At 39.4% G+C, this 20,605-nt stretch overlaps 1 long non-coding RNA gene across 1 annotated transcript; it reads left to right on the top strand.

Annotated features, from left to right (window-relative positions):
• Positions 1-253: 253 nt before the first annotated feature.
• LOC142178621 (uncharacterized) lies at positions 254-3,229 on the top strand. The gene is made up of 2 exons (XR_012706891.1): positions 254-1,848; positions 1,952-3,229. It is a non-coding gene; the product is annotated as an uncharacterized LOC142178621 (long non-coding RNA).
• Positions 3,230-20,605: the final 17,376 nt, after the last annotated feature.

Below are 20,605 nucleotides of genomic sequence, written 5' to 3'. Positions count from 1 at the left end.
ATTTAAGAATTTTCACAAAGTTGGTAATTTAATTGAATTATGGTAGGATGAACAAGTCATTGTTTGGAAGTGTCATCAGCACTTTGTAAAGTGTTAAATTTATTTTCGAGTGATAGAAAGAGGCCTTGTTAAAGAAAAAAATAAGCATTGTCTGCTATTCCCTTTCAATTGCAACGTGAGAAAGAGGGTTGGAGAGCTTTGAAGGGGACCCCCGAGACTAGGCATTTATTAAACCATTGACGTGAGTTTCCTTGAATAGTTTTTAGTTGATTTGAAGTCGTAATGTCATTAGTAACCCAAATAAACCACTGAAATATAGATTGGTCAAGAAAGTACTCAAGAACACAAAAGAGGAGGGAATAGCGGGCGGGATATGTTTCTCTCTCGATGTATGTTAGCTTAACCTGCGCCATCCATGGAAAAGAGAGTGTGAATTCCCTCGCAGAAGGCATTAATGGCCCAGGAAGATGCAACTTATGGAGGAAATCACCAAAGGAAGAAAGGATCTTAGCCAAAAGGGACAAAGGACAACATGCAAGTGTCGAGCGAAGCAGTAATTGAAGGAATCATGGACCAAAGCAATGGAACAGTAGATCTTCAGAGTACTGAGAAATTAACCCCAACTCAAAGTTCGAGTAGTAATCGAAGGATGACATGGGCAGAGGACGTGGACGCATCAGTGGAGATGACAACAAAAAGCTCAATTTGGGATAATTTCGACATTACCAAGGTCTCAAACGCAGGTTTCAAACTTGATTTTGTTGAACCAGAAAAGCATGGTGAGTTACATGTTTGTGAAATTGACATAGAGGACAAAAGCACTAAAATAACATACTAAAAATATGCAATGGTATGCTATGTATTGGGGGCACATCCTCCATTCACGGTATTGAATGGATATATACAAAGGCAGTGGGCAAAGCATGGCATTAATAAAGTAGTGATGCTGAAAAATGACATTGTATTAGTACGATTTGACATAGAATTGGGGAAGAATGAGGTAATCCAAGGAGGTATATATCATTTTGACAACAATCCATTCATTGTAAAGGCTTGGAGTCCGAATATGGAATTCACTAGAGAAGAGCTATACACATTACCAATATGGGTGAAATTGCCAGGTTTGGACTTCAAATATTGGAGCCCTAAGGGACTTAGCAAAATTGGGAGTTTGATTGGGAAGTCGCTAATGGTGGACCAAAACACTGAGAAAAAGATGGGGATCAACTTTGCTAGACTACTGATTGAAGTAGATATTGATACAAACCTAGATGAGAAGGTGTATTTCAGGAATGAGAAGGGAAGCCTGGTGGAACAGAGAGTACACTATGACTGGAAACCTACTATATGCAAATATTTCTAGAAGTTTGGCCATGTGGAAGAAAACTGTAGGAAGAAGAACAACCCCAGCAAGAGTCTCCAAAGAAGCTAGAGGAAGAGAGGCACAATATAGCAGAAGAACCAAAGACACAAGGAAGAACAGTAGTAGCAACTGAGAACTTGAAAGCAACTGAGGTTTCAAAGGAAACAGGAACAAGTAAAGGGGTTGATAAAACTCAGGGAACCAATCCACAACCTGGTAAAAGTGCATGGATTACTCCCATGAACCCAAGCAAGAAGCAATCAAACCATGGAGTAAAAGCTCAGAACAAAAATGCATTCCAAGTACTGGGCAGAACATAGCAATAGAGGACAAGGAGCCAGTAAAGTTAGAAATGAGGGAGGGAATTCTATACCTCTCTCAGGCCATGAATAGCATGTTATGTTGGAATTTAAGGGGCCTAAATGGCCCGAATAAGCAAAGAGAGGTACAACTCCTTTGCAGGAAAGAGAAAGTAGGACTGGTAGGTTTGGTAGAAACAAAAATCAAAAAAATAAGATTGAGTAGGTGACAGGCAAACTGTTTGGAGGTGGGGAGTATGTCACCAATCTTGAGCATTTATAATGGGAGGATTTGGTTAACTTGGAGGCCAAATCTCTTTCAGGTTAACAAAATTTCAAGTAATGTACATGCAATAACTTGTAGGGTGACAAACAGGAATATAACTTTCACACTAATAGTGGTATATACACATAATGCCAAAGAGGATAGGAGAGTATTGTGGCACTATCTTAATGATATAAGTAGAAGTTGCAGTGGACCATGGATCACCATGGGAGATTTCAATGCAGTGCTTAACATGGATGACAGGATTGTGGGCAACTCAATCACACTCAATGAAGTCATGGAGTTTCAAGACTGTGTAGAGTCTTATGAACTATTGGAACTGCCTCCTAAAGGAAGTAGATACACATGAAGTGACAGGCATGAGGGACACAAGGTGCTTTGTAAGATAGATTGGGCCTTTATCAATAATGAATGGCTGCTCCAGATGCCTGCATACATAGCCAACTACCTGCCAGCAGGCATTAGTGACCACTCTCCTATCAAGGTGGAACTACTTAATGCACCTGGAAGGATTAGCAAACCTTTCAAGTATTGCAATATTTGGGCAACTCACCCTAAGTTTTTGGAGGTAGTGACAACAACTTGGCAGAATGTAGAGTCGGGATGTGCTATGCTACAAGTAGTTAAGAAGATGAAACCATTAAAGAGGAATCTGAAGGAGCTCAACAAACAGTATTTCAGAAACATTCTAACTGAAGCTGAGGAGGATAGAACTAAATTGGAGCAAATATAGAAAGCACTGCGGGCTACTCCCAGAGAGCGAAATCTGCAAGCATAGGAGAGGGAGAAGTATCAAAAATTTAAAAGATCATCATATCTAGCAGAAGGCTTCTTACAACAGAGAAGCAAAGCAACATGGATTCAACTTGGAGATGATAATTCTAAGTACTTCTTCTCTATTATTAAACATAGGAGATTACAACAGTGCATTACACAGTTGAAAGATACTTTAGATGTAATACACACAGAGCCAAAAGAATAGCTAGACTGTTTGTGGAGTTTTACCAAGAATTACTTGGCAGCAAAGCAGCAACTAGAACTCAAGCTTTTAAGAGTTTTTTGAGCAATGTGCATGTGTTAACATTTGAACAACAGATAGAGGTACTTTAACCATACTCTGACAAGGATATGAAGAAGGCTATGTTTAGCATAGATAGCAATAAGAGCCCTAGACCAGATGGATATGGGAGTGATTTTTTTAAGAAAGGCTTGGAGCATTGTAGGGAGAGATGTCACTATTGTTGTACTACAGTTCTTAAACAATGCAAGGCTATTGAAGCAGATCAATGCAACAAATATCACTCTGATTCTAAAAGTCTCTAATCCTGAATATGTAAGCTAATTCAGACCAATATCCTGTTGTAATATCTTGTACTAATATATCTCTAAAGTCCTATGTGTAAGATTGAAATAAGCTCTGATTCACTTGGTGGCAGAAAATCAGGCAGCCTTTGTGGCAGGTAGATCTCTAGTACACAATGTGCCAATGTGTCATGATCTTGTGAGACACTATAACAGGAAAATAACACCTAGATGCCTAATAAAAATAGATTTGAGGAAAGCATGTGATATGGTGAGCTGGGAGTTCATAGAAGAAGCACTAACAGGCTATGGGTTTCCAGTCACTTTCACTCAGTTGGTTATGGCATGTGTTACCTCAACAAAATTTTCTGTGAAACTCAATGGACAAGGTTATGGATACTTTGAATGTAAAAGAGGACCCTATGTCACCTCTTCTGTTTGTGCTTGTAATGGAGTACCTCTCAAGGACATTAAAGAATATGAGTGAACTCCCAGATTTCAAATACCACCCTATATGCAAGGCCCTGAAGCTCACTCACCTAATATTTATTGATGATCTAATGATCTTCTGCTAAGGTGACACTAGATCAATAGCAAGAGTAATGGAAACACTAGATCATTTTATTTTAGTAGTGATACTGGACTAGTGGCCAATGTGGACAAATATAACATTTTTTTGGCTGGAATAGATGAAGCAACTCAGGCACATATACTAGAAAGTACAGGATTCTCTGTAGATACTTTACCTATCAGGTATCTTGGCTTGCCACTGTCATCAAAGAAATGGAGCAAAATGGATTTCCATCAACTAATTGGTAAAATCACACATAGGATAACTAGTGCCTACTCAAGGAAGTTGTCCTATGTAGGGAGATTACAGATTATAAATGTTGTGTTGTTCTCTTTATATAACTTTTGGGGGGTTGTTTTCATTTTACCTCAAAGTGTGCTTAAACAGGTGGATCAAAAGTGTTGGAATTATCTCTGGGGGGCTCAGAAGAACATAGGAAGTTGGCTCTAGTTGCATGGGAGAAAATGTGTGCGCCTAAAAAATATGGAGGCCTCAATATAAAGAATTGTAGGATGTGGAATATTGCTGCGGTAGAGAAACTACTATGGAAGCTGGCAAAGAAGGAGGACATTTTATGGGTTGGGTGGGTCCATAGAGTATATATGAGGACTGAAAGTAATATATGACATCATAAAGCTCCAGCTGACTGCAGCTGGTATTGGAAGAAGCTAAATTCTCTAAAAGGCCTTATGGTGAGTTGGTATCATAATGGGGAATACACACTTACTCCTAATGGTGTTTATTCAATGACAAAGAGCTACAACATGTTACTAGGGGAGCAGGTGAGAATACAGGAAGCCAGCTTAGTATGGACAACAATGATGCAACCCAAGCATAGATTTATCATCTGGTTAGACAACCAAGATAGGTTGTTAACAAAGGAAAGGCTTCTCAGGGTGCAAATCCCAGTGGCAGATGGATCATACAGCTTATGTGATCAAGGGAGACTAAAAACTCAGGCGCATCTATTTGCTGAATGTGCATGGATTACAACAGTCAGGAATGGAGTGTCTATATGGTTAGGAATACAGCTCCAGGAAAAGGGCATCAGAGAGAGCCTACATTGGATACAAAGAAGGAATAAGAAACAAGTTCAAAAAGAGATGGTCGCAGCAGTGTGGAGTGCTAGATATACCATACATGGCAAGCTAGGAATTGGAGAATCTTTAGAAATATAAATGTAAATATAGAGTTTACCATAGCGAAGATACAACAAGAAGTTAAGATTAGATTAGAGAGCATGAGGAATACAGGTAGAGCTCGTAGATGTCAATATTTGTTTACTCGGATATGTAATTAGCAGAGATCTCATGAGGCCTAACAGATACTAGGTGCTCTCTAGGTGTAAAAATTTTGTTGTTAATGGTAATATTCACAGTTATTACCAACAAAAAAAAAGACAAAAGAGGAACAGGTTTTGCTACTACAAGATAATTTCACCACTCCCTCTTTAATGATGAAGTTCCAATGATGTTGTTGAGTGTATTTGAGTACGAAAAAAGAATTGGAACTTAGTATTAATGTAACCCCAAAATGGGTGTTCTTGACAATAAGGAGTTGAAGGAAGAAGAAAGATGAACAATAACTTGGGATTAAGGATTGAGTTAATTAATGACTTTAATAATTCCATTGAGTTGATTTATAATTTGTAATGGCATTTTGGACTACCCAAATCATGAGGTATTCGGGAAAAAAGACATTAGATGGCTTGATGCCGATTGTGAGCCCGAAAATGGGTTATGATGAACTCTTTGAACTTGAGTTATTAAAGTTCATATGTAAATATTGTAGATTTATATCGTTGAACGAGTTGAGCTTGTTGGAAAAGTTTGGAGTAGTTCGAAAAGCTAAGATGAGGTAATTTAAGATGTACCTTCCCTTAAGAATTTATTGACCAATTCCAAAAATTCTAAAGTTTGCTAATGTTGATTTAAATGTTGGTTTGGATTCGTTGGAGTGATCCAACCTTACTATCCATATTTTTAACATTATTTCTTTTAGTATCAGATGGTCATAACTTGTATTGTTTGTCATTTTATGACTTTTATTGAATGATATCACTAAAACCATATTTTTTTCTCTTGACTTGGATCAAATGATTATAGCAAACGTTGAAACTCATTATCTTTTTGGATTTTAATTTATCGAAATATTTTCAAAAGTTATCAATTTATCGAATCCTAAAGAACTTTGTCGATTTCAAAGTATTGAATTGAGCTACGGGCCTTAAGAGCCAATCATCGAAAATATTTGTAGGACTTACGGGTCATATAATTTAAAGAAAAATATCTTGGGAGGACCATAGTTATTATTGCTTATGCGTGCCATATATTGTTCATTAAGACACTTTACCGTGCTAGCACTATCGTAAAATCCCATAGCAAATGGGTGAGGCGGCCTCGTGACCAGGCGATGGTTACCGTCATCAATATCCTTCGTGTGAGAACCTAGGTTGACCAGGGGATGGTCAACAGACAATCATTGATTATTGTTATAGTTATAACTATTGGAACTCCCCATCGAAAAATTTATAGTTTATCAAAATGCTTACAGTTTATCAAAATGTATTCAGTTTTTAGAAATAATTTAAAATTTTAAAATGTTTTAGAGTTTACATGAAAATACTTCGAATGCTTATTGCTTTTTTTAAATGTCATCCTTAGTGTACTTCATTTATTTTATGTATCTCGAAAGTATTGTTTCAACCTTATCAGAAGGGGTCAATGATACTTACGGTGTATAATTTCATAGAAATTTTACTCAACCTCCTGCGTGGGGCAACTTACTTGATGTTTCAGCCAATGTGGCATTGGACTTGATAGTATGAGCTAGGTGTCTCCTTCATTCTCTACTATACTTGGTGAGCCCTTTTTTTTTTTTTATATGTGGGTTCATGTCTTGAGATTTTATTTTATTCCTTTATGTCCATAGAGGTTCCAGTGACACTATGGGGAGATCTAGTCATGTAGATATAATTTATATTTTTATTTTGCATATTCATCCGCACTTATATATTTTGGTCAAAGGCCTAATTATATTTTGAGTTATAGAGAGATTTTTAAACTAAAAGATTTAAGATAGTTTTAAAATATTTAAGTATTATTTTAGACTTTGAAATAATCATGAATAGGTAGACATGTTGAAGTGGTTCACTCGGGAAGAGCTAAAGGCATTGAGTACCATGGCGTGCTTATCAGGGGCGACTCAATGAAATCGGAGGCCCAAAGCCAAACTTAAGATGTGAGAAAATAGTATTTAGTAATGTGATAATGGTTTGCCAAATAGATACAATTAATTTAGATAACCAAAAAACAATTGTTGGTCTTAACAAATTTTCTTTCAAGGTTTTAAGTTTTCTTTTAAGTATTTCACTGTGTAAAATTATCTAATATTTTAAAATTTTGAGTTAAATTATTCAAATATTTATATCTACTAATAAAATATTTGATAACTAGAACCAATGTAGTATATTAAAACAAAATGTTAATATTTTGTTAGCTTAAAAATCTTTACTAATATAAATAATTTCAACTAATAGAAAACATTTTGGGGGTTTTTGACTCATGGGGGCCTTAAGCAGAAGCTTTAGTGGCCTTAGCCTAGAGCCACCCATGGTGCTTACATTTTTGTGACGTGACAAATTTTGTATCAGAGCACTAGGTTAAGTATATCTTAAGGTATCCTGAAACCGTGTCTAATGGAGTCCTACTTATGGTGTGTTGCCTATCACACTTATAACATGGAGGCATAAGGTCATATAAGAATGTTTCTATTTTTTCTATTCTAGATTGTACATCAACAAGAAGGCTTGAACCTCGAGATTCTACGAAGAGAATTAGAAAGCAAGCAAGGATGTAAAGATATTAAGGCCTTTACTTTGGATTATATTCAAGTAATCCAAGTGAAATGTTGTGTGTGAGAAACTGTTAAAATGGATTATAAAATAATTCTTTGTAATGACTCGATCGGTCGTTTTGAGTTCTAACACTCCATTTTACGATTTGAGACTTAGACTAGGTTCATTTGATGTTTTATGGCTTGCATGTAAGGTTGGTTTTTATTTCCAAGAGGCTTGGGGAATGTTTTGGAAAAGAATTCTCATTTTGAAAGCTTTAAGTTGTTAGAATTGACCAATATTTAAATTTTGAGTAAACGACCCCGGATTGGTAATCTGATGATTCTATTAGCTTCATATAATAATTTTGGATTTGTACATATATTTGATTTGGGTCTCGTGCAACCCGAGGCCATCTCGACGCTTCTAGTCGAAAGTTAGAAATTTGAACTTTAGAACTTGAAAAAGATTTGGTTTGATGCTTAATTTCTTGTTTTGATATTATTTTTGGTATTTTGAACCTTCGAGCGAGTTGTGTTAGGTATATAGACTTGTTGGCACGATTAGATGGGGTCCCTAGGGGCTCGGGTGAGTTTCGGATTGGTTTCGAACGATTTTGTTGAGTTTGTCATCGTTGGTGTTGTTGTGTCAGATAGTATTTTGTATTAGCATACTTGTATTCGTAATGTAGAGCTCATGACTCCATGTTACTAGTTTATGGGGATTTATGTAATTATTTGGTATTATCTATGCTTATTCGACTTTCAGTTTCACTTATTATGTCTTTGCTATTATTTTCGACAAATGTTATGAATGGCTTGTCTAGCAAGTGAAGTTAGGCGCCATCACGGTCGGCGGTGGTTTTGGATCATGACAACATGGGACTTATTGAGGCAAGCTCAATATAGGATAAGAGCTACAACAATTGAAAAGACCATAGGACTTGTTGAGACAAGTTCAATTTCAGTCACTGATTTGCCTCTTTTCTGACTAGAAGGCTTTTTAGCAGCAAAATATAAGACCTGACATTGCATTTGAGAGTATATTTGAATTGCATCTGTAAAAGTAAAGAACCACAATGGAACTTCAGTTTAAGATCTTAGTCTTTATTGACTTATGCACATGAAATAATTTTAGATGGATCAATCATCACTACCTCAATTTCAAATTAATTAGAGTCAACTATATGTATGATCCATATCAATTGTGTCCTATTTAGAATACGTGTATATGCATTTGCAGTGGCGGACCTGATGTATAGCACTGGATTCGTCCAAATCTCCACTATATTGACTCTAACGTTAATTGAATTAAACTACATGCTCCACCGCTTTCCTCTTAAAATCATGTTCCTCAATTATCTAGAAACAAACTGAGAAGAAATTGAACATAACCTACTTACTAATTTAATGAAGGGAAAAAAAGTTATTTAAGCTAAGAAAGTTCACAAAACATGTCATGAAACTCTATTTATATATTTAAGTTCGGACTTCGGACACGTGTCGCTCATCGGCAGGTTGCCCCCGAATGCAAAGCATCGGTTGTTTCCCTATAAAAGCTTCCTCCCTTTGTTATTTTTCTACTTTTTGACTAAATTACTATCTTCGAGCTTTCCCGCCATCATCAAACCTTCTTCAAACCTTCATATCTTCATCCTTGGTCTTCAATTTCCAGATTTTTGCCCAGATTTTTTTTAAATCTTCATACTCTATTCTTTATCTTCAAAACCCGTTTTTCCAAAACCTTGCATTCTTTCCTTAAATTTTCAAACACTCCCCTAGATGACAATGGCCTAAACATCAAAAATCGTTCCTCAACAAGTTGCCTCTTCATCTTCTCAATCGGTCGCTGGTACTGAAGCGGTTGCCCCTGAAGTGGTCACCCTCGAAACGGCTTCCCCCGATGTGGTTGCCAATGAACCGGACCCCGAGCCTCCTTTGAATGCATTCATTCCCGGGGGCTGCTCAATTGCAGATGACTTTAAAGACGAGAAGCCTTCGCGCAAATAAGACCCGGGCGAAGGAGTCTCGAGATACATATATTCTGTGACTGAAGATGTTCTTCCCATAGTTCGTAAGAACTGCAATTGGGAAGGAAATGATGTAGTAGTCCCCGGGCCCGAGGGCACCGTTACTACCCACGTGGAGGGGTACTTATATTTTTACACTTATCCCTTCACACTGGACCCGGTGGACCCGATCGTTCTAGACTTTTGCAATAGGTTCGAGGTGTGCCTTGGTCAAATCCATCCATCATTATGGAGGATCATGATCCTCTTCCGCTACTTCGTGAACAAGATCAAGTCTTGTCGGTTCACGATCGACCACCTGCTCTGATTATATAGTCTTTGAATGTTCCGAGGGGGACTGATAAAGCTTGCTCGCCGGGCCAGCAAGGCTCCCTTTTCGAGTATCAACGAAGACCGAAACCAGGGCTTGGCAGGGATGCTTTGTCTGAGTGAAAATCAATGATTTGATCCCCTCCCCCCGAATACATGCCATTTCCTGAGAAGTGGAATGCGTCTCGTAAGTGCAATCTCTTTTTAAATATCAAAATTCTTTTTCTTCAATTTCCATCTTCTCATTCATGCTTGTGGTTGTGTAGTTGTCACTCGGGTTCCGAATGTGGTTCCTCGGTTAAAGGAATGGATCGAGGGCATCTGTACTCAAATATTGTATTTTGAGCACACATGGCGCGGACTCTCGAAGGGCCGATTGGAGGCTCGTTCTCATGGTAAGGCCTCTTTGTGTGTATCCAATACTATATTTCTATCATTTATTATACCAACTCCTCTTTCCTTTTGTTATTGCAGGTTTGCCTAAGACCACCGAACTTAGGCTTTCGGAAGGGGATGAGGATGTGCCTCCATCCATTGATCCCTCCGTTGCTGCCATAGAAGGAAAAAAGAAGAGGAAGAGAAAACCCCCGGGCTCCCCGGGCTCCGAGGTGAAGAAGACAAATAAAAGGGTGCTCCGCAAGCCCAGGAGGGGATCCAATTCCCGAGTGTCGGACTCCAACTCTCTCCTCCAGCTTAGGGATGAGCTGGAGGATGAATCTAATTTTGTTACCCATAGGACGACCTATCACGGGGACTCCAATGCATCCGAGGGGGAGACTCGTGAAATCGACCCCCCTCCAACTCAAAAGACCGTCGTGGATACCCGGGGTGAAACTCCCCAGAATGCCGGCTCCGCTCCAAAGAAAGCACTCATTGTAATTAAGATCTTGGGGATGCCCTCCTACACTGAGTCCATGTTCGAGGAGGCCCAAGTGAGTAAGGAAAAGTCCAATGAGGGGGTCTATGGTGCGGACGATCCCCTTCACTCCTTTTTCAACGATGTGAACTCGTCTACTTTGGAAGACTTCTTCGGACTGGGCTACCTCGAAGTTCCAAAGAAGGACACATCCTCGGAATCTTGCGGGCCGAGCTCGAGCCTGAAATTAATCAATCAGTTCCCTGCTCCGAGTGTGGACCCCGGTCGCAAGAGATCGATCATACTAATCGTCCTGGAGGATGCCCGAGTTTTGTCCGCTCCTATGGGGGTAGTTAGCAACCTCCGATTCTTGGTGACCAAGGAGGACTAGGTAAAAATGAATGAGGTGAACGTGCCATGCCTTTTCAATGAGGTGTAGCAAGCACTGAACTGGGTAAGGCATCGTTTATTTCCATCGATATATTGTTACCTGGGTTTGATGTTTCTCACATTTTTCGCTCTTTTGCAGGCCTCGGTACTTCACCACTAAAGTTTCCTTCGGTACCGGGTTGAGGTCAATCAACTCGAGCTCGAGATCAAGGAGCTTGCCCAAAAAAGGCACATGTACAAGCTTCTTAGCGAGCAGCAAGAGGGGGTCGCCAAGAACTTCCAGGCCAAGATGGATGCAGCTCAGAAAGAAGTATCGGCCTTAAGGTAGGAGCATGCCGACTTGGTGGAAAGGGTAAAGGTTTTTGAAGTTAGAAATGAGGGTCTGGTCACAGAGGCTAACAACAATACTTTGCAGGTCCAGCAGAAAATCGACCAGATCGACCAATTCCGCAAGCAGATGGACGAGATCCAAGTAATGATCGACGGGTGGAAAAGCAAGATGGACCTGCTAGCCTCGGAGAAAGAGACTGCCCATGCCAAGCTATCTTCGGTGGAAGTTCTGCTCCGGGTGGCGAAGGAAAAGGCTGATACACTGGCTCAGCAAAATGAGGATCTCCAAGCACAACTGGGCTCGGCTATCGCTAAACGGGATGCCCTTGGTATGAAGCTCTAAATAACGAGGTCCAGGTTGGAGATAACCTTGGTCGATGTTGACGAGATGGTGGCCCAATACAAGTTCGGTGTTGAAGCAACTGAGGCCCGCCTGAAGACTACTGTTGAGTACGTGAGGCGGCTATCCCGAAAGGAGACCATCGAAAAAATCCATGCCCGAGGCTTCGACCTATCTTCCTAGATCGAGGAGGCAAAAAAACATAGGTCGTGGCCAAGAAGCTTGTTGAACCCCGAGGTGAAGAGGGCTCCGAGGGCTCTAAAGAATTTAAAGGCCCCGACGGTTCTGGTGAAGAGTCGGGTTCTGGTGAAAATCAGGCATAGATGCCTTAGGATGTTTTTTGTTTTTGTATCCTGTACATATTTTTTGTTGAGGCCGTTTTTGTTGTGCCTTTGTTAAAGATATTCTGGAATATATAAAAATTTTCCCTTTTTGGCACTTTTTAAATCTATTATCTCAGCATCTTTTTGCAATTGCAAATATTTCTAATGTCTTATCATGGAATCACACGTAGTAATATGTCATTTTTTGAAGGTTCGAACAAAACATGTCCTCGATGCAATTTTTTGCTCGAAACTTGTGAAAACTCGGAGTGACCGACAATTTCCCCAAGATGGTTGCTTAAATGTTTTTAGACTATGCCTTTGTCAGGGGTAACATTTGAACAGGTTTAAAATTTTATTGAAGACTTTATGTATTGATTACGAGCTTCGGACATCTCCGAACCATTTTTTAGGGTGGCTGTGGCCTTTTCGGTTTAGGCACTGCCTAATAGGTTTTGTGCCTCAAGGTTTTGATGACCCAAGCCGCCCGAAATTATTTCGGACGATGGTCCCTGAATGGGGGAGCCCTTTGGGATCGGATAGGGGTGGCCCTTGGGGTCAATAATCCCCGGGTAGGAATAGCCCTTAGTCTCGATACTTTTAAGAAGTAAAAATATATATTAGCAAGGTAGAAACTTTCTTTCATTTCTGTGTATAACGTACAAGATTGTAAGCATGTAAAAGCTCAGGTTATGGCTAAGGTGGCATACGCGGGCATGGTTTACTTGACCGTTTGTCCCTTAAAATAAATCCTAACCACCGAGCCTAGACTGTTCAAGCACAAAGTATCCTTCCTTCCTTGCTAAAAATCTTAACCCGAGGGTAATGGCCCCCAGTATTCGAGGACGATCTCGATAGGGCTCGGATACTGTTGATGCGACCATTGACGCCGATTTAAAATCGGTCTTTGATTCTAAGTTAGCACGATTTACTGTTGCCTCGTTAAAAACCTTGCCGGAAAACCCATTTGGGACAAAACTAGTTCAAGGAAAAAAGAGTGCAACGCGTGCTTTCAGACCTAACAGCCATATTCTCCCTTTGTTGTTGCCTGAAAGTGTTAGTCTGATTCATAAAAAAAAGGTGAATGGGATCGTACCTTAGCAGTAGTACCATTTTAAGTGCGTCACGTTCCAGTTGTTCGGTAGCAGTGCACTGTTCCCTGCTTCGAGTTTGTATGAACTTTTACCGGTAATCCCGATGACTTGATATGGTCCTTCCCAATTTAGTCTCAGCTTCCCTTCGTTCGGGTTCCGGGTGTGCAGTGTTACTTTTCTTAACACTAAGTCCCCGATATCGAAGTGTCTGGGATTGGCTCTTCGGTTGTAATATCTTTCTATCCGTTGTTTCTAGGCGGCCAACCGGACTAGGGCGGTCGCATATCACATATCGATAGTAGTGCTTCGGCACCATAGACCAACAAAAATAGAATGACCCCGGTACTAGATTTTGAGGTCGTATGGTATACCCACAAGACCTCGGGCAGAATTTTCTTCCATTTCCCTTTGGCGTCGGTCAACCTTTTCTTAAGGTTTTGGAGTATGGTCTTGTTCGTAGACTCCACTTGTACATTCCCACTAGGGTGATAGGGTGTTGACAAGATCTTTTTGATCATATGGGTCCTCGAAAAATTTGCTTACCTTGCTGCCGATGAACTACTTCCCGTTATCACACACTATATCGGCCGGTATACCAAACCGGCATATTATGGGGTCCCAAATGAAGTCGATGACTTCTTTTTCCCGTACCTTCTCGAATGTTTGAGCTTCGAACCAGAAAAATAGTCAGTCATAAATAGTATAAACTGAGCCTTACCAGGTTCCCACGACATGGGCCCGACAATGTCCATCCCCCATTTTATGAACGGCCAAAGTGAGAGGACCGAATGTAGTAGCTCCCGGTTGATGGATCATTGATGCATGCCTCTGACAGCCGTCGCATCTCCGTACAAAATCCTTCGCATCTTTCTCCATGCAGATCCAGTAATAGCCGGCTCTACTTATCTTATGAACCAAAGAGTCTGCCTCCAAATGATTTCCGTAGGTGCCTTCGTGAACTTCCCTTAAAACATATTCGGTGTCTCCCGGCCCCAAGAATATGGCAAGTGATCCATCGAATATTCTTCTGAACAGAGTACCTTCGGATAGGCTAAACCTGGTTTCCTTCATGTGCAGAGCTCTCGATTCTTTAGGATACGAGGGCAACTTCCATTCTTCAAGTAGTCTATATACTTGTTGCTCCAATCACAAGTTAAACTCGTTAAGTTTATCTCGGCATGGCCGTCTTCCACTACTGATTTCATGGGTTGTAAGACCATTCCCGAGTTGAATTCATCGTCATTAACCGATGACCCCAAGTTAGCCAGAGTATCGGCTTCGCTATTTTGATCTCGGGGTACGTGTTGTAGGGTCCATTCCTTGAATCGATGCAACGTTACCTGTAATTTATCCAAGTATCTTCGCATTCATTCCTCTTTCACTTTGAATGTCACATTGACTTGATTTACCACAAGAAGGGAGTCGCACTTGGCTTCGACCACTTTGGCCCCCATGCTTTTAGCCAATTCGAGATCTACAATCATGGCCTCATACTCTGCCTCATTGTTAGTCAATTTCACAGTTCTAATAGATTACCTAACTACATTACCCGTAAGCGGCTTCAACACGATGCCGAGTCCGTACCCCTTTGCGTTCCAGGCACCGTCTATAAATAGGGTCTAGATTCCCGAGGAAGTCCTAGAGGTTAACAATAATTCCTTTTCGACTTTGGTTATTAAGGTCGGCGTGATGTCGGCCACAAAGTCTACCAAAATCTGAGATTTTATGGCGGTTCGGAGTCGATATTCAATATCGTACCCGCTAATTTCTACGACCCATTTGGCCAATTGGCCCGAGAGCTCGGGTTTGTGCATTATGTTCCTTAGTGGGTAGGAAGTTACGACACATATGGGATGGCATTGAAAATTGTCACGCCCCGTTTTCTCGCGAAAGCGGGTTTCGACATGTGGCAACTCTTTTAAATGAAGGTAATTAAAAGAGAAGAGTCGCCACCTAAAGATTTTTAAGGTGCGTTAGGGCGCCTATTTGCGAATAACTCTGTTTTAACTAGTCTGCGTCACCAAAGATCGGGTAAGGGCTAAAATTACCTCAAAGAGAAGGTGTTAGGCACTCTTCGAGGTCCACAACTGCGGGTCCCGAACTTTAAACTATGTAGATTAGAGAATTAAGCTAGGTGATCAAATAAACAAAGAAAGATGTAGGAGCTGAAAAATAGATTATAACATAAGAATTAACTATATGACTAATTGATACAAGTCTTAAAAAATAACAAGAAATACAATTGCGTTGATCTATGACTAAGTGTGAACAACAAGTATATAAAAGGATGGGGGACCTAAGTTTTTCAGCCTAAAGGATCATCCCGTGCAACATAAATAATACTTCGCAACTCTCTTAGGGTAGGGGTTGCTCATATTATTCAGCGGGCACAGACTATCATCTCCTGCTATCCAATTACTATGTTGAAGTTATTACTTAAAGGCGCTCTAATTCAATTCTAAACGGTATCCTATGTGTGCACTATCCGTCCCATGCCTATGGTCTAGAAGGATTTGAACCTACTATTAGGTAGTTCTAGACTTTACTTAGGTTGCTCAGAATGATAAAACTATGCGACATTCAAAATATATAGGACTACATATAAAGGCTCAAGTTTGCCTCCTTATATAGACACAGCTGCACGCAGGTAGTTATGAACTCATGCCACCGACGTTCAGATTATTAGGTAGGCAATAGTATATAGACAGGCTTGGAGTCAAGGTATATTAAATTGTTCAAGACCTATAGGCATGGTTTCTATGTGATTGAACGATTCAATAGTTGACATAAAGTCCATTGGCAGTATTTCTAGGCAGGTTGTCTTAACAAAGCGGTTGATTTTAACATATGATCCTATCAAAGATCTTATAGGCATGATTTCTAGGCGAGTGGCAACACCCTATAGACATGATCTCTACATGATTTGTGTCTGGGTAGTGAGGCCATTTAAAACGCAGAATTACTCATTTTTTTATCCCTATAGGCATGATTTTTAGACGAACTATGTAGCAACAATATCAGTTTTTAATTAATCAATTCAAGATCCTATAGACATGGCATCTATATGAGTCAAGTGATTGAGAGAAGTACGATAAATCATGCATTTCTAGTCATTGCATTGAGTTCCTATAGGCATGATATCTAAGCGCAACAAATCCTATTTCAGACCTTATAGGCATACTTACTAACGTTTGCATGTTAAGGAAATATATTAACCCTAGGTCATGCTTTCTAACTGAATAGACAAGTTAATCGACACGTTGTGAAAATAATTCCCAAAGGTGAGACATGGAAAGCAAATAAACAATTAAAGCCCTATAGACATACTTTCTACCCATCCATGCAAAGATAGAGCATCCCACCCCCACCCACCCCAGCTTTCACTAATCCCCCAGCTGTTATTTATTACAAGTTATTACAGGCTCAAGTGGAAGAATATATGCTTTAAATATGACCAAATTATAAGTTGAAACAAATGCAGGCCCAATAAGCAATTACAGGCCCAAAGAAAATAGCCCAGTGACATTTATGGGTCTTCAGCAGCCCCATTCTTTGCACAAACAGCAGACTCAATCCCAGCTTCACCCAAGGCATCAGAATGTGCCAGTTACAAGGTACAACTCCAACAACACACATGGATCAAAGCTAGGCCCAAATGGAGGACTTACTTACCCAGCCGGATGCCAAACTTAACCACAAAACTACACATGGGATTAATTAAACAACCTTTTGAAATCTACACACTGAATTCTCGAAACTGTATCTAACAGCAGTTTTCACTAAGTATATTGACAAGTTCATAAGGCATACATAAGGCAGGTTCATGCTTGCATTCTTTGAGAACAAAGCTAAGGTGACAGAATTTACCAACATGAGATAGCATACTACTTCGAGTAAAGTTTCAAAGCAAACATGGTCCAGGATTAGCATAAAGAACTTAGTCTTGAAATTTTAAATATAAGAGTCTAATAAAATTGTGGATAGAAAGCCAACAGAGTATAGTCCTCACAGAAGGATATCTAACATGAGCAACTGATGAAAATGGCATAACCAACAAGTTGGTGGACATGGTCTACAAATAAACCTTAATTCGAACATGCTAAGTACCAGTCATAACACAAAAGGCTTAAGAAACATCAGAGCTTAGTAGGCAAGGATACATAAAAACTAGACTATCAAATTAAACATAAGAGGAAAGCCGGATGATGCACTTTCACCTTGTAAACCATAGGTATTACTAGACAACATGGGATTAAGTCAGGCAGGGAACACACCTTAAATCTCACAATTAGCAAGGCAATACGTTTGGCTAATAACACGGCTAAGAACTAACTCTAGTAGGGTATTAAGTAAACATGAATGATCCAACACGAATTAGAACACATGAGTTGATTTATCACAAAGATACAGAACAAGGCAAGGATATAAACTCAGGATGAGTTGCAGGTATAAACATTCAAACACACAAAACACACTAGGTTGGGCATGCTTAAGGTAGTGAGGATCATTCATACTAAACGCATACATCAGAGTCAGAAGTTGGACAAGTTCAGATGCTAGAAAAGTTCTAAGTCATAAAATGACAGGGATAACACAATAGCATATAGATTCACAAAGTTTAAGTGACATAGATGTACAAACATGAACACAACGAAAAGGAGTGAAATTGACTGAGGCCAAAGACACTTACCAGATGTGAATTAACAAACGGGTAAACAAGAAGAATAATTCCAATAATACTTCAATTGTTGACAGTAGAGAGAGCAGCAGAACCCAAAACTCAGTACGTTAGAGTTCCCAAGGATCTCAGATGAAGCCGGAGCAGTGCTCACACTAAGAGAGGTTAAGTAATCGAATTTCGGTGGTCTTGACTTTTAGCCGGCCAAGAACAATAGATTCAGAATAGTATCGAGTGAGTATGAGTATGAGAGAATAATTCTTCCGCTCGTTAAAAGGGATTAAGGAGGGATTTATATAATAGTAGAAATCAAACAAGCAAACATAGAAAATAATTAATCAATCACAAAATAAGAAAAGAATATCACATGCAATCAGTAACAGAATCGGTAAAGGGAAAAATCAAAATTTCAAACCCTAGTTGAGTCCAATGGCCATGAATTTGGTCGGAAATGCGAGAATCGTTCTTTGTAGAGTATATATAGATGAAATATTGCCAGATCTTCAAAAAATCGGAGTCAATCAGGCTTGCTCTTGAAAGGAGTTCTTGCCAAAAATAGAGCAAGAACTAAGTAACACCAAAGATGTGTATACAATAGCAAAGTATCACAAAATAGGTAAGTAAATCATGGATTGATTCCATTTTTAGGTTGGAATCGGAGAGAAATTAGGAGGCAGTCGCTAAGGTTTCTCAAAATAGGAAAGGGGTTAAGAGGTTTTGAGGGTGGCTGCTAGGGGAAAATGGGATTAGGGTTTGGGTCATGAGGATATAAGGAAAGGTAGGGAATTATTATGGGACGTTGATCATTTGAGATCAACGGCTAGGATCAAAAAGTGAAGTGGGACGGGTCAGGATATGGGTATAGGATGGTGGGCTACCGGTGTTGGGTTAAAAGGTATTGGGCCAAGGTTTTTTGTCCGAAAATTGGCCCTATATTTGGTTAATAATTAAATACACGAAAATTGTTAAAACAAATAATTTATAAAAATAATTAATAAATAATAAAATATTACTTGTGCAATAAAATGATTGAAAATATTAACTTAACATTTATAAAATTACTATTTTAGCATGAATAATGTAATAAATGTAATTATGCATGGAATATAGGCTATTATTGCAAAATTACGTAAATGGCTCAAAATGCAAAGATAATTATATGAAGTGAAGTAAAATATTATAAAACATATATGTAAATATAAATAATAAATTTTGATGATTAAGTCATCACAAAATAATTTGAAAGGGTAGTTAATAAATATTCAAGTAATTTAAATGCAAGAAAATTGATTCTACAGCTTTAAAAATTATGATAATTATAGAAAATACTTGTATAACTTTTGTAAATTAAGTAATGATGCAAAATGATATTTTGAGAGTATATATACTATTTTTAAAAAATATGAGGGCAAAATTGGGTATTAACAAAAATATGACTTTAATTTTCTAGAGGCGCTTAGCAAAGCGAGCGCCAATTTCTCTAGGTGAGGATATCTTGTTTCGGCCTCGCCTAGATTCCTGCTAACATAATAGATAGGAAATTATGTACCTTCCTCTTCCCGGACTAAGACTACACTTACCGCTATCTCAGATACTGCTAAGTACAGGTACAGCTGCTCGTCTGCCTTCGGAGTATGAAGCAAGGGTGGACTCGAAAGGTACTGTTTGAGTTCTTCCAAAGCTTGATGTCACTCCGGGGTCCACGAAAAGTTATTCTTCTTCTTCAATAATGAGAAGAACTGATGGCTCTTATCGGAGGACCTTGATATGAACCGGCCTAGGGCGGTTATACGCCCGGTTAGCCTCTGAACAGCCTTGACATTGTCTACCACGGTGATGTCTTCTATAGCTTTGATTTTTTCGGGATTGATCTCGATCCCTCGGTTGGACACCATGAATCCAAGGAACTTCCCAGACCCGACCCCGAACGCGCATTTCTCCGGGTTCAGCTTCATATTGTATTTCTTCAGTATGTTGAAGGTTTCCTCCAAATGTTCCAAATGGTCCTCTGCTCGCAGGGACTTAACTAACATGTCGTCAATTTTCCTATTTGTTCTTCAAACATCCGGTTTACTAGGCGTTGATAAGTGGCACCGGTGTTTTTTAGTCCGCACAGCATTACGTTATAACAATAGGTGCCGAATTTAGTAATGAAGGAAGTTTTTTCTTGATCGCATGTGTCCATTCAGATTTGGTTGTACCCGGGATAGGCGTCCAGAAAGCTGAGTATCTCGTGCCCGGCTGTAGCATCGATCATGCGATCGGTGTTAGGCAAAGGAAAATAATCCTTGGGGCACGCCTTGTCCAAGTCTTTGTAATCTACGCACATTCTTAGTTTATTTCCCCTTTTTAGGCACTATTACGTTAGCCAACCAATCCGGGTACTTAAGTTCCCGAATTGAATCTATTCTAAGGAGTTTAGATACCTCATCTTTGATAAATGCATGCTTAACTTTGGACTGAGGCCTCCTTTTTTTATTTAACCGGGTGGAACTTCGAATCCAAGCTTAGCTTATGAGTGGTTACTTATGGCAGGATCCCTGTCATATCTTGATGGGACCAAGCAAAACAATCCATGTTAGCTATAAGTAATTTAGTGA

Source organism: Nicotiana tabacum, chromosome 24 (genome assembly GCF_000715075.1).
Source record: "Nicotiana tabacum cultivar K326 chromosome 24, ASM71507v2, whole genome shotgun sequence".
Classification (NCBI taxonomy): Eukaryota; Viridiplantae; Streptophyta; class Magnoliopsida; order Solanales; family Solanaceae; genus Nicotiana; species Nicotiana tabacum.
The sequence above is the reverse complement of the archived record's forward strand: the minus strand, read 5'-3'. Positions and strand labels throughout refer to the sequence as shown.